At 47.0% G+C, this 14,535-nt stretch overlaps 1 non-coding gene and 1 pseudogene across 1 annotated transcript; one reads left to right on the plus strand and one right to left on the minus strand.

The window, feature by feature from the left end:
* Nucleotides 1–14,535, plus strand: part of LOC121833949 — a 107,364-nt pseudogene that overhangs the window by 57,866 nt on the left and 34,963 nt on the right.
* Trnat-ugu lies at nucleotides 12,550–12,622 on the minus strand. The gene has a single exon. It is a non-coding gene; the product is annotated as a tRNA-Thr (tRNA).

Here is a 14,535-nt window from a genome sequence, read left to right on the forward strand (position 1 = left end):
CCGAACACTCAGTTCCACGCACCAGTACAGACTCGAGAAAAGGGGAGACTGCCACGTCCACACGAAAGCAGCTTGCACTCACACACACTGATCAACAACCACGCACGCGTTGCCGGGAAAGAAATTCCAAGCAGCCACCAAGACAGCCGGCGACAGCCTCTACGACAGGTTTCAGCAAATACCCGGCAGAAAGTTCTGGCCAGCCAAATGTCGCAGCCGAACAGGCCGAACACTCAGTTCCACGCACCAGTACAGACTCGAGAAAAGGGGAGACTGCCATGTCCACACGAAACCAGCTTGCACCCCCACACACTGATCAACAACCACGCACGCGTTGCCGGGAAATAAATTCCAAGCAGCCACCAAGACAGACGGCGACAGCCTCTACGACAGGTTTCAGCAAATACCCGGCAGAAAGTTCTGGCCAGCCAAATGTCGCAGCCGAACAGGCTGAACACTCATTTCCACGCACCAGTACAGACTCGAGAAAAGGGGAGACTGCCATGTCCACACGAAAGCAGCTTGCACTCACACACACTGATCAACAACCACGCACGCGTCGCCGGGAAAGTACTTCCAAGCAGCCACAAAGACAGCCGACGACAGCCTCTACGACAGGTTTCAGCAAATATCCGGCAGAAAGTTCTGGCCAGCCAAATGTCGCAGCCAAACAGGCCGAACACTCGGTTCCACGCACCAGTACAGACTCGAGAAAAGGGGAGACTGCCACGTCCACACGAAAGCAGCTTGCACTCACACACACTGATCAACAACCACGCACGCGTCGCCGGGAAAGACATTCCAAGCAGCCACCAAGACAGCCGACGACAGCCTCTACGACAGGTTTCAGCAAATATCCGGCAGAAAGTTCTGGCCAGCCAAATGTCGCAGCCGAACAGGCCGAACACTCAGTTCCACGCACCAGTACAGACTCGAGAAAAGGGGAGACTGCCACGTCCACACGAAAGCAGCTTGCACTCACACACACTGATCAACAACCACGCACGCGTTGCCGGGAAAGAAATTCCAAGCAGCCACCAAGACAGCCGGCGACAGCCTCTACGACAGGTTTCAGCAAATACCGGGCAGAAAGTTCTGGCCAGCCAAATGTCGCAGCCAAACAGGCCGAACACTCAGTTCCACGCACCAGTACAGACTCGAGAAAAGGGGAGACTGCCACGTCCACACGAAAGCAGCTTGCACTCACACACACTGATCAACAACCACGCACGCGTTGCCGGGAAAGAAATTCCAAGCAGCCACCAAGACAGCCGGCGACAGCCTCTACGACAGGTTTCAGCAAATACCCGGCAGAAAGTTCTGGCCAGCCAAATGTCGCAGCCGAACAGGCCGAACACTCAGTTCCACGCACCAGTACAGACTCGAGAAAAGGGGAGACTGCCATGTCCACACGAAACCAGCTTGCACCCCCACACACTGATCAACAACCACGCACGCGTTGCCGGGAAATAAATTCCAAGCAGCCACCAAGACAGACGGCGACAGCCTCTACGACAGGTTTCAGCAAATACCCGGCAGAAAGTTCTGGCCAGCCAAATGTCGCAGCCGAACAGGCTGAACACTCATTTCCACGCACCAGTACAGACTCGAGAAAAGGGGAGACTGCCATGTCCACACGAAAGCAGCTTGCACTCACACACACTGATCAACAACCACGCACGCGTCGCCGGGAAAGTACTTCCAAGCAGCCACAAAGACAGCCGACGACAGCCTCTACGACAGGTTTCAGCAAATATCCGGCAGAAAGTTCTGGCCAGCCAAATGTCGCAGCCGAACAGGCCGAACACTCAGTTCCACGCACCAGTATGGACTCGAGAAAAGAGGAGACAGCCATGCCCTTACAAAAATCGGTAGTTACATTCTATTGAATTTTTGTTGAAAATTTTCTGGAGTCGTATTGAATTTCTTTTTAAACTTTTTTTATGTTTTTTAGACTTTGTCTTGACAACTTATTTAACTCCTAGTTAAAATTGGCCACTTAAATTTTTTAGAATTCCTTCTTACATACATTCTTTTCAATTCCTTCTTACATAAAGTTTGTTGAATTCCTTTTGACGGAACCGCAGATTGACGTTTAAAAAAACACAAAATCTTTTTAATACATTTTTAAATTTCGTTGGGAAGTAGTGTCTTTTTGATACATACACATCCCACAAATAAGGAATGTAAACAAGCACAAACACCATCAAGCACTCAACACCAGAAACACAGTCGTGTTGACAGCACCAGAGCCATATATAGCCTACATATTGAAGGTAATCAATTGGCCGGTGGCCACCTTAGCACTTACTAAGTTTCCAAGTCTCCGGTCTCCTTCTCGAATGTCTTTCAAAGGGAAGACAGTCTCTCGAAGTTCGTGGACTCTATTTCTTACTAAAAAGCATTGGTACAACTAATAATAATTTCGTGTAGTCGCTAAAACAACATCCACAAAAACGGCTCATAGAACAAAATTTATCACTTCTCTGCATAGCACCACTCTGGACGAAGCCAGTCAAGGCGGTTGCTCCACTTTAAAATAGTTATTTTGCACTTCTTTACTAGTTCAACAGGGTCAATAATGCCACGATTGTCATTTACGAAGTGAGAACGGCAGGGCGTGTTTTTTGAAAGCCTGGCCTCCAGCACGCGCCCCATGCCTTCCGTCGTGCTTTGACGGCGCAGTCGAGCTCGAGGGGCGCGAGACGTCGAAGAGTGGTCAAGGATAGAAGGCTCGCGCTGGAGGCAGGAGAACGGAAGCTTTTTCCTACGGTTCTCAACTTGTCAGAGACTATTGAGAAACTTTGTGACTTTTAACATTTAGTCAAGATGTATTATGTTCAATAAAAAGTCAACAGAAAGTCTGTAGCTTTTCTTTTGACACTGGCTACAGAAAGTCAACTGAATAATTTAAACACGAAGTAAATAGAACGTCTGCAGTATTTCTGATAACACTTTCAACAAGAAGTCAACAGAAAAAGATCCAAAGTAGAGTTAATAGAAAGTCAATAGCTTTTCTTTGGACTCAGGCAGAAGAAAATCATGAAAAAGTTTAAACATAAAATAAACAAACTTTCTTTTGACCACGTCACCAGGAAGTCAGTCAAAAGAAAGTAATCAGAGTGAACAAGAAGTCCAACACATTTCAATAAAAAGTAAAAAAAAACATCCGTCATATCGGACCCCGCACACGACCGCAGACCAAATAAAATAATAAAAGATGTCCCTTTTATAAAATATTATAAAGAAATAATGTCGATGAGTTTTCTTTTTATTTTTTAGAAAATAACCTACAAAAAACGTCGTTACAACTTCTTTTTAATTTTTTTTATAAATAAGTCTACAAAACAAAATCTATTGTTTTTCCTTTTGATTTTTTTTAGAAAATAACCTACAGAAAAACGTCTTTACCAGTCCGTTTTAATCATTTTATAAATAAGTCGACAAAACAAAATCTATTGTTTTTCCTTTTGAATTTTTTTAGAAAATAACCTACAGAAAAACGTCTTTACAAGTTCTTTTTAATTTTTTATAAATATGCCTACAAAAAAATTAAATATTTTTTCTTTTGAAAGTTTTTTGACAATAGTTAAAACAAAGTGCTTTTATAAAGGAATTCAGTAGGATCGCGGAAAGTCAATAAGAAGTCTAAAAAAATTGAAAAGGATGTTGAGACCCGTTTTTGTAAGGGTGTCCGCAGGAACGCAGCGTGCACTTACACACACTGATCAACAACAACGCACGCGTTGTTGTTGATGGAGAGTTAGGCACGAACCTTTGTAAACGAAGCCGTTGACTGTCATCTCTTGAATTTCCTTCAAGAAGGGGTCAAGAAAATTTGAGAGTTCTGGAGGCTTGCCGCTGTCGCAAAACATACTGACAACAAAAGGGGTGCTTTCACCACAGTTTGTCCGGCGACAAAGGATTAGCCAAAAGCCAATGTTTGAACTCTCATAAAGAGGGCGCCCATCAATGTTTGCTTGGACGAGAAGCTCCTGTGGCACTGCTTTTCCTTGCAGGGCTTGCTCGATACCTTTCTTCAGCGCAAAATGAATAAAAGTTCCCTCCTGCTCCAGCGGGGCCTTCCTCTCGGTGCCGAGAATAGTTCGGGCATCTTTAGGGACATCTTGGCCGAGTTTCCTTAACCCAGCAGCGGTCTTATTCACTGCTTCATGTGTGAAGTTGAAACGACGCGCTAAGATAGCCAGTTCCTCCGTGGCCGTGCGCGGACAGTCTTCCGAAGTAGCTCCGCTGACCTCGAAACTTACGTGCATGGCTCGTTTTCAGATGCAAGCGCGTCTGCTGGGTCGCAGTCTGTCGCAGGGTCAGCTCCACTTCCGTCAGTTGTGCTGCTTCCACAAGAGCCGGGAAAACGTTCGTCATCGCATGAAGCGCTTCTTGTTGCGTCCCTTGAAGAGTCGCTTGAAGCGGCGTCGGCGGTGGACCTTCCGGCGGCGGCCGTAACGTTTCCGGCCGCAATCCTACTTGCGATTTCATCAAATTCCTTTCGCAGTGTTCGTGGCTTTTTCCACCTCGAACTCATGCTGATCAGCTTGGTGAGGGGAACAAACGAGTTAAGTAAATAAAAAGAAAGGCGGTCAACCGTAAAATAAAAGGAGCGCAGGGCCTGCGTGGGCCTGCGGAAAAGACGAGGGGTCGGGGGCGCGGGAAGGCACCGGAAAGAAAGAGTTCAGAACATACAGCACTCGGGAGGCTGGGCCGCGAGCGGCTGACAACGAGGCATTATAGTGAGCCACTGATCAATGTAGTGAGCATCTGATCACGTAGGTGCCTCCAACCGAGTAAAGCCAAGATAGAGCCACCACCAGCCACGAGTAGCCTGTGCCGCTGTACCAGCTGTGCCGCTTATGCCCTTCTTGAGATTCCTCCTGAACGGTGACATCTGGGCACAACAGCTGCAAAATTTTTTGTCGTTTTCCTATAGTGAAATTAAAGCTTCTCTCTTGCACATAATTTTACAAGAGCATGGGCAACTTAATGTCGAGCAAGCGGTGCTACTCTATCGGGTGCTTACAGCGTCCACGGTAAAGAAGTGGTTTATTAAATCGGTCGTAATTCCATCGCTGTGCAGCAGGGTTCTTTAACCCTGACTTTGGGCCTTGGGCTGCGTGGCCGTCCTGGCTACGCGGTCGCTCCAGTGCGAGCTTCCTACCTTCGATAACAATCGGGCGTTTCGCGAGCCTGGAGCGTGAAAGGCACTCCCTGCCGGTGTAGGAGTTGCTAGCGAGAGCACTTGAAAATCACTTTTTTTATTTATATTGTCTCACTTTCGTTAGAGGACGTGAGAATGAACCTCAAGTTCGAGCCACACGCTCGAGCCACCAACTTTATCAGTGTTGTACCGAGGTTGTACCTATGGCTGTACGTATCAGTGAGTGGGGCACAAGCGAACGCGAGCACTTCGCTTGAAAAGATGCACCGATGACATGATTGCTTGCTTAATCACGTAAGCCAAAGGACCGTGTTTTTCATTTCAGCCCAAGTAAATAAACTATAAATCACGGAAAGCTCAAACTCCACGAGAATATACGCTAGCGGTTGGGATATAACGCGGAAGTTTGACAACATAACATTGCTTGGATCGGGTCACATAAGCCTAATATGTGGGCGCCTGTAGCATCCATTTCCAGCGGGAAAAAAAAAAAAAAACTTCTCACCAAGAACGAAAACAATATTCTCTTTCATTGACAAGTTTTTTTTTTCTTTGTTTTTTCTTTGATGAGTCCCACAATCGTCCGCAATGTCAAATTCAGTTTTTACGATATTAGGCTTAGGTGGGACGTGTCGGCTCGTAGAGAAATTTATTTTCTCTTTGTCATTTTTTTTATTCAGATATCGTAACGTTTTCAAACTTCCGCGTTCCCCCAACCGCTTGCGTCACATTGTCGTGAAATCTGAGCTTTTCGCGGTGAATATTTAATTTATCCAGGCCGAAAAACACTGTTCTTGTTTCTCGGGTGCTCCCTTACAAGTTCCAAAAACAGTGGCTTGTGACCACTCCTGGCAAAACCTCAAAACAGTGAGCTTTGCCTCAATAAAAACACAATAACAATAGACTATAGCACGTTCGTAGTCAAAATAGCTCCCAGCCGTCTTAAAACCCGAGACCGTGAGCTTTGTGAACTTAGTGAACCACCAAACTGCACATAAGGCTATTTGTCTCTCGTTACAAAAGCCTGCAGTATGTCATATGGGTGAGGCTTGGGCGCAGGATCCCTGGGGTTTGTTTAAGCAGAATGGCTGCCACGTGCTAAAGTGTGCTAGCCTATGACAATACAATCCGCTGGGTACCTCAGCAGTTCTAATTTCAGCTGTGATACATCTTCGGTTTCTCTGAATAAAATGGCATCAAAGCAGTGCCATTGAGCATAGAAGATCTCGAATCCCGGACAGGAACTCACCGGACAAATGCTCACTGGATAAAAGCTCCCCCCACCTCTTCCCACTTTGTAGATTGAACGCTGGAGAGGAGGCGACCTCCCCTCCACCATTCGCTCCACTAAAGTGGAAAGGGGTGGGAGGAGCTTCCGCTTCGTTCTTCACCTGTCACCGGCTATAGACCTTTGTCCGGAAGTGCTCTTTTTAGCCTCGACCGCAAGGAGCAAAAGCGAACAATAATCTCGAACCCAGACGCTCACGGGGAGGGGGGGCTGCGTCGGCCTGCGCCGCCGCTTCCCGTTGAAGGCTTCTTCGCTGGTGTGCTGACTGCCGTTTCGCCAGCATCGGTCCTGTTTACCGCGGTGTGTGAGTATAGTGCCCGTAATGTGAGAGCCGTGTGTCCATACGCCACTTTGCCGCTGTTGGTTTCCATCTAGCCGAGCCAGAAAACATCTCGCGACGAGTTGACCGCGCCGCGAGTGACGAAGAAGAAGCAAACATGGCGACGGTTTGTGCGATTGCTTTGGTGGCTCCGGTGTTGAGTGTCTTCAACGTCCCCATGAGAAGGTTCCCCTGCCCTTCGAAGTTATTGCAAGCACCACGAAAGATGTGGAATCATCGTCTCAACTACAAATAAGCAGGCCTTCACGAGCAACAACGGTGGCGAGCAGGCGCTCGGCACAGTTGTGTTGGTTGTGTCGTCAGATGTTCAACAACGCCGAGGTATTTTCATTTATCATTGGGAATGGCTTCAAGAGTGGGAAATTAATCTATTTCGCGGATTGTTAACGCCGAGGCGAGTGCCCTCCGTTGCAGTGCCGTCGTCGCGCAAAGTGCGGAGAAAACCGGGTGGCGATGGCGGCGGTGCTCTTTGATCTTGCGCCGTCGGGTTCATGAAGTCCGGAGTAAACGTACGTACGCGCGTCTGCTGGATCGGTGTTTTGGGCTCCCTCAAAACTTTCTCACGCGCATTTTTCTTGTGAAGCTTAGTAGCTCATTACACCTCATCGTCGACTGCGCTCATTTGACTACGACGGACGAGCCTGCGTGGTGTGAATTTCACTGCCTAAGATCCTTGGTGTGCTGTAACGAGGGCTAATAAAATATCACCGCGAACTTCTGAACAAACGAGTCGGAAGTTTCGTCTGCTATCATAACTGATCGCCTGTCACAATATTAGTCAGTAGCGTTCCTAGACTCCGCCCCCACAGGCACCGTGCTTCGTTGCCCGATAGTAAGTGTCTCCTGGTACCTCGTAGAATTCCAGCTCCCACTTCAAGTAAGTACCATCCTTTATAACTGGCAATTAATAGTTTCGAACCCAGACGCTCGCAGTGTGTGTGTGGGGGGGACGCGTGTTAACATACTCGGGGACCTCGTTTACGCCGCTTCGCAGCGGCAGACAAGGCGCCACATTACAAAAGAAAGCTAATCCGAGCTGTCTAGTCATTCGATGAAACGTCGTGGTCTCGTTTTCATTCGCTAAAACGGCGTTCGATCAAGTGAACGCCTCCCACGTATTTCGGCTCGGGAGAGCCGCGCTGCCGCAGAAAGGCAAGCAGATCGCGAAAATCGGTCTCAAACGTGCCACGAATGTAATGTCGTATACAAGAAGCCAACAATCAAGCATTTGAAAGCTACAAGAAAGCGTCAGCGAAATATTTACTATGCAATGAACCCGGACTGAAACGCGGATGCCAAGGGTCAGCAGACACCGAGAACATTTAAGAAAAGTAAGGTTTTCTCTTGTTTTCTTGATCGAGATGGGTTCTCGAATGTTCACGACATCTTATCTGTTGAAGAACAGGTCGCGGAGGCTTCTGGTGAAGACATCGATCACGATGTGCCGGTGCATTCGGACAGCCTGCCGCATCCAGCTCCCCAAAGCAACGCCGCCAACGCAGCCCCCCCCCCTCCTGCCTGCCAGTTCTCTCCGCGTGGTGGCGCGAGCGTAGATAAACATGGCGGCGCCCTGGAATTGGCGCGGACACTGGTCTATAGGCTCATCACTCCAACACTGTTATAGTTCTTTCGACGAATATTTTTACGTGAACGGGCCGCTTCGACAAGTTTCCCGTTCGACGAATTCGCCTAGTGCGAATTGTATTATTCGACGAATTGTCCGTCTACCAGTTGTCTGTCGACGCATGGGCTTTTGACGAATGGTCCTAGACCCTGCCTCTTACGGGCTTTCGACGAATGGTCCTTGACCCTGCCTTTTATGCCTAGTTTCGACAGTCATGTTCAGTGCTATTGAAATGACTGCAATGGCAGATGCGTTGGTTCGCCGTTGAGAAGAAAGTAGCTTCGTGAAGTAATCACGAGTCATATGGTTGTCCAGGTTGCCTCAATCGACGTTCGCTGCGCTATGCCCGCAACCGACGCAAATGTCTGAACCAGTAGCAAATCCTGCATTCAACAGTGAAATGTGCAAAACAGTATTTTCGTTTCACGCCCCTCGATGTGTTCGCGTTTGAATTTTATCAATTCAAACGTTGCGTTGTGCTTGTTAACAACAGGGGCAAATCCAGAACTCCCTTTTTTTCTGGGGGGGGGGGGGGGGGGGGCGGGGCCGCAAATTTGTAAGGATACTATTCTCCCATTCTTTCGTGTGCGCGCCGGGGGGGTCCACCCATGTCAAATTGCCCTCCTAGATGAGGGAAAAGGGGAGGGGGGGAGTAGACTGTCTGGGGGGGGGGGGCGGCCGCCCCGTCGCCCCCCCCCCCCCACCCCCCCTGGATCCGCCCCTGGTTAATGCGGCCACCAGATGATAAGCAGCTCGCACGGTGCGAGCGGTGCGAGAAAACAATGCTCGCCCACTAAACAACGACACCTAATATTTTTTTTTTTTTTTTGCCAGATGGCGCGAGTTATCGCCCAACGCAATTTACGATTGTTTCCTACATCCCTAGGTCCCTTTTCCCACTCGGTTTCCGTGATTCTACAGGTCTGTCCCCGTGCCTCCCGAGTCTTCTTCTGAGCACGACGTACCGCACCGAGCAGCGCATTTTCTTTGTATCATATCCCTATTGGAAAACCCCAATATAAACAGCGTATTATGGATATTGGTAAACAATATCTTTTTATTGTATTGCAATACAATATAGACAGTGTATTGGAAGACCTTACATTTATTGTATTGTATTACAATAAGGATTCATTATGGGATTCCAATATCCATAATACGCTGAAAATATTGGAATCCAATACCGTATAAACCCTTATTGGATCCCCATGTGTCGTATGGCGATCCAATTAGGGTTTACGATTCCAATATACTCAGCGTATTATGGATATTGGAATCCAATATATTATTATATCGGCTACCAATAAAACTATATACGAGTTGGAATATCACGTTCAGCGCAACATTTCTCTGCAACGCAGTCTCTTCTTGTGTGTATTTCTGAGTGATAAATTAAAAAAATTGTCAAATTATGAATAAAGAAGCAAAACACTGGGCTTATCCAAACCAAATATATTTATCATATTCCTGAACTGGAGAATCTGGCATTTACTGCAAAAGAAAGTTAATTGTTTAGGACCCTCATTCAAAAACTTGATGTTTGAAAACAGAATGTGAAATCCTCACCTTTTAATGAAAACCGCACCTGCTAGCTGTAGCCATATAGAAACTGCAAAATAAAAATTTGTGATTAGTTCGCAACAAGTATCAATCCTTCACTAAACGGATAGATTCAAAATTATGTGTATTTGATTGCGGAAAAATAAGCTTCAATTCCACTGCCACCGGTCATTCTGAGCTCGGTCAATTAAATATACCTATCCGCTCGTCTGGCTTCACTATTCCTGCTTCACACCTAACAAGAGTATCTAGAATGCTCACCTTTGAGGAAAAACAAACTGGCGCTTGCTTGCTTGTAGGCCGTGGAAACTGGAAGAGAGATTTGCGATTAGTTGCGTTCAAGTAGCAATTGCATTGAGTAGCCCCGTAAAGTACACTAAGTCAGAAAGATTAAAAACATTACATGAACGGGATATAGATAACCTCTTGCGACGTAACTGGGCACACGTCAATGTCGCTCGCGTGTATAATAGAAAAATAAGCTTCAATGCAATAGCCCCCAGTCGTTCTGAGCTCCGTCAACTAAAAATGCTGTAACGGTCGTCTGGCTTCAGTATTCCTGCTTCGGGAATCTGGATTTCTCACCTCTGAGGAAAAGCAAACTGGGACTGCTGGCTCTTAGGCCGTGGAAACCGCCTGAAAGATTTGCGATTAGTTGCGTCCAAGTACCAATTTCTTTGACCAGCCACCTACAGCACACTAAGCCAGATAAATTCAAAATTACATGTGCGTGACATAATATGCCTCTTGTGACAAAACTGGGCACATGTTTTGTCGCCTACAGCAACACTGCAACATGACAGACAAGCGGTACGGCATATTTAATTGACGAAGCTCAGAACGACTGGGGACGCTTTCACTAAAGCTTGTTTTGCTGCAATACACACGTGTATTGCAGCAAAACAAGCTTCAGTGAACGCGTCCCCAGTCGTTCTGAGTTCTGTCAATTAAATATGCCGTATCGCTTGTCTGGCTTCAGTATTGCTGCTTCAGAGCAATCTAGAAAATCTAAATCCTCACCTTTGAACAAGAACGAACTGGCGCCTGCTGGCTTGTATGCCGTGGAAACTGCAAGAGATTTGCGATTAGTTACCTCCAAGTGACAATTTTTTTGAGTAGCCAACTACAGCACATTTAAAATTATATGCACGGGACATAGATGCCTCATGCGACGAAATCTCTTCATCCTTGTTTTCTGTTAACTCTGCTCACCTTCACCACTCGCCTCCAATTTCTGCGCAACTTCTTTAATCTCGATTCCCTGGTTCCCAAAGGCCATGCCATGGCTTGTGCCAGTCTCGAGTCTGTCAGCTCTGCAACCGGCGCCATTGTGGCAAAGACGCCACAGCACCTGGCGCTGGATGTGTTCTCTTAAAGGCCGATGACCAGACACGAGATTCTGCAAGGCAGAAGATCCTCCTCCCCCTGGGGGAGGAGGAAACGGGCAACGGTGGACAGGGTAGAAGGGCCGAGAGAAGGAAGCGAGGGAAAAGTGGAAAGCGCAAACTGGTAGTCGGTCTTTAATATTTTGAGCATGGCTCAAAACAGGTGGATGGGTATCTGGTATGCCCTTTGCTTATTTGCGGATCGTTCCGAATCAGAGTGTAGGTGCTTCTGTGATCTGGGCGCATGCTCGGTATTTTACAATAGTTGAAATTGAACTCTGCAGGAATCTTGAAACATAACAAACATAATGTACACGCCAAAAGGCATAGCAAATGAAACACTTACCATCTATCTTTTTTCGTTTCTTGTCCGCAAGAAGCTGTCGTATATGTAGCCTCCCTTCCTTAAGCCGCTCCTCCCTAGTTATAATTATGATGCAATTAAATGCAAAGGTGCAAGCGAGCTGGACAAGAATGACGAAATTAATCCCTGGAGAAGGGGAACAAGAGGGACAAAGGACAAACATAAATCTCCAACCACAGCTAGGTGACTGGTGAGCGACCGAAAAAATCCGCCTGGTCCAGGTATCGAACCCGGGACCTCTCCATTACAAGTGGAGCGCTCTACCAACTGAGCTAACCAGGGGTTAGACGTCAGTAGAGCAAACGGGTTTTATCAGCTGCCACCAGTCTAACACCAACGAAGGTGAAGCTTGCAAATTTAAAGTTATAATTATGATGCAATTAAATGCAAAGGTGCAAGCGAGCTGGACAAGAATGACGAAATTAATCCCTGGAGAAGGGGAACAAGAGGGACAAAGGACAAACATAAATCTCCAACCACAGCTAGGTGACTGGTGAGCGACCGAAAAAATCCGCCTGGTCCGGGTATCGAACCCGGGACCTCTCCATTACAAGTGGACCGCTCTACCAACTGAGCTAACCAGGGGTTAGACGTCAGTAGAGCAAACGGGTTTTATCAGCTGCCACCAGTCTAACACCAATGAGGGTGAAGCTTGCAAATTTAAAGTTATAATTATGATGCAATTAAATGCAAAGGTGCAAGCGAGCTGGACAAGAATGACGAAATTAATCCCTGGAGAAGGGGAACAAGAGGGACAAAGGACAAACATAAATCTCCAACCACAGCTAGGTGACTGGTGAGCGACCGAAAAAATCCGCCTGGTCCGGGTATCGAACCCGGGACCTCTCCATTACAAGTGGAGCGCTCTACCAACTGAGCTAACCAGGGGTTAGACGTCAGTAGAGCAAACGGGTTTTATCCCTGGAGAAGGGGAACAAGAGGGACAAAGGACAAACATAAATCTCCAACCACAGCTAAGTGACTGGTGAGCGACCGAAAAAATCCGCCTGGTCCGTCTAACCCCTTGTTTGCTCTACTGACGTCTAACCCCTGGTTAGCTCAGTTGGTAGTGCGCTCCACTTGTAATGGAGAGGTCCCGGGTTCGATACCCGGACCAGGCGGATTTCTTCGGTCGCTCACCAGTCACCTAGCTGTGGTTGGAGATTATTGTTTGTCCTTTGTCCCTCTTGCTCCCCTTCTCCAGGGATTAATTTCGTCATTCTTGTCCAGCCCGCTTGCACCTTTGCATTTAATTGCATCATAATTATAACTTTAAATTTGCAAGCTTCACCCTCGTTGGTGTTAGACTGGTGGCAGCTGGTAAAACCCGTTTGCTCTACTGACGTCTAACCCCTGGTTAGCTCAGTTGGTAGAGCGCTCCACTTGTAATGGAGAGCTCCCGGGTTCGATACCCGGACCAGGTGGATTTTGTCGGTCGCTCACCAGTCACCTAGCTGTGGTTGGAGATTTATGTTTGTCCTTTGTCCCTCTTGTTCCCCTTCTCCAGGGATTAATTTTGTCGGCCTCCCTAGTGTCCGGTTGGGTCTCATCCTGATGAATCATCGGTGGAGACCTGAGGTGCGGTCAACATCAGGTAAGACCTTTTTGAGACAGAACCATATACTTGCTGAGAGGACTTACACCAAAACAATTCTCATACATGTCATTTATAGTGCGTTTTGAAATGAGATGCATGATATAAAATGAGGCGTCAATATTGACGCACCCCTTTTGCGAACCTAAACTTTTGAAGGCCTTGTCCCCCTCGCTAGGCCAACAATCACATGAATCCTGGCATGTGGATGAAATTTTTACCTTAACACCCCGACTCAATGCCCATCCCCGAATATTCGACCACCACACTTTAAGAAAAAAAAAACGATTTTTTTTACAAAACACAGAGTCATCGACCACTTCGACAAAAGCCTGCACCAAGCATACTCGTACCGTGGCTTGTTTGCTCCGTGCCGCCCCCAAGTTAATTCGGGCCAACAATGTTTTTTTGTTGTTTTTTTTTCAAATGGAACCCACATTCTTAGTTTCGGTTTCACTTGTAGAGGCAGGTGGATACTTTTGTAAAGCTTCCTCCTTATGCGCTTCCGAGTCAACATTTTTGCAATGGCCAACCCCCGGGCTTTGATTTTGCGCTCCTTGACAAATGCTGAAACTCATATAGGCGGGCAATAGCTCGCCTTGAAAATACTTGCTCTTGGTGGCCGAGAACAAACACGTGTTCCTGATTGGCAGCCATTTGCTGCGAAGAATACCTGCACATATCCTAAAGAACCCAGTCTTAGTCTAACACAGATGCTTTGGCCCGACAGAGACACAAAAGTCTGACACAAGACCACTATAAAAACAGGAAATAGAGTGCCTGTGAGGAATGAAACACACAACACAGATAGGCATCAATCACTCACCTTGAAAATACTTGCTCTTGGTGGCCGAGAACAAACACGTGTTCCTGATTGGCAGCCATTTGCTGCGAAGAATACCTGCACATATCCTAAAGAACCCAGTCTTAGTCTAACACCGATGCTTTGGCCGGATCTGATACAAACCACAAAAAGCAGGAATCGTGCCTGCGACAAATAAAAACAGACCGAGGTGGAGAGGCTCGTTCTGTTTCACCTTAGTCAAATAGTGTAGCTCATTTTGCTAAAACAATGCATATTTGCTAAAAAAGTATATATATTTCGCCCCATTTAGCAGAGTTTACTGCCAAGGGTATTTGCACACCAGAATAAGTCAGACATAGTAAGTTTTTTTTTTCTTCTTTTGATGAGCGACAACAGAATCCT

This window comes from Ixodes scapularis, unplaced genomic scaffold, assembly GCF_016920785.2.
Source record: "Ixodes scapularis isolate PalLabHiFi unplaced genomic scaffold, ASM1692078v2 ptg000101l_1___fragment_3__unscaffolded, whole genome shotgun sequence".
Classification (NCBI taxonomy): Eukaryota; Metazoa; Arthropoda; class Arachnida; order Ixodida; family Ixodidae; genus Ixodes; species Ixodes scapularis.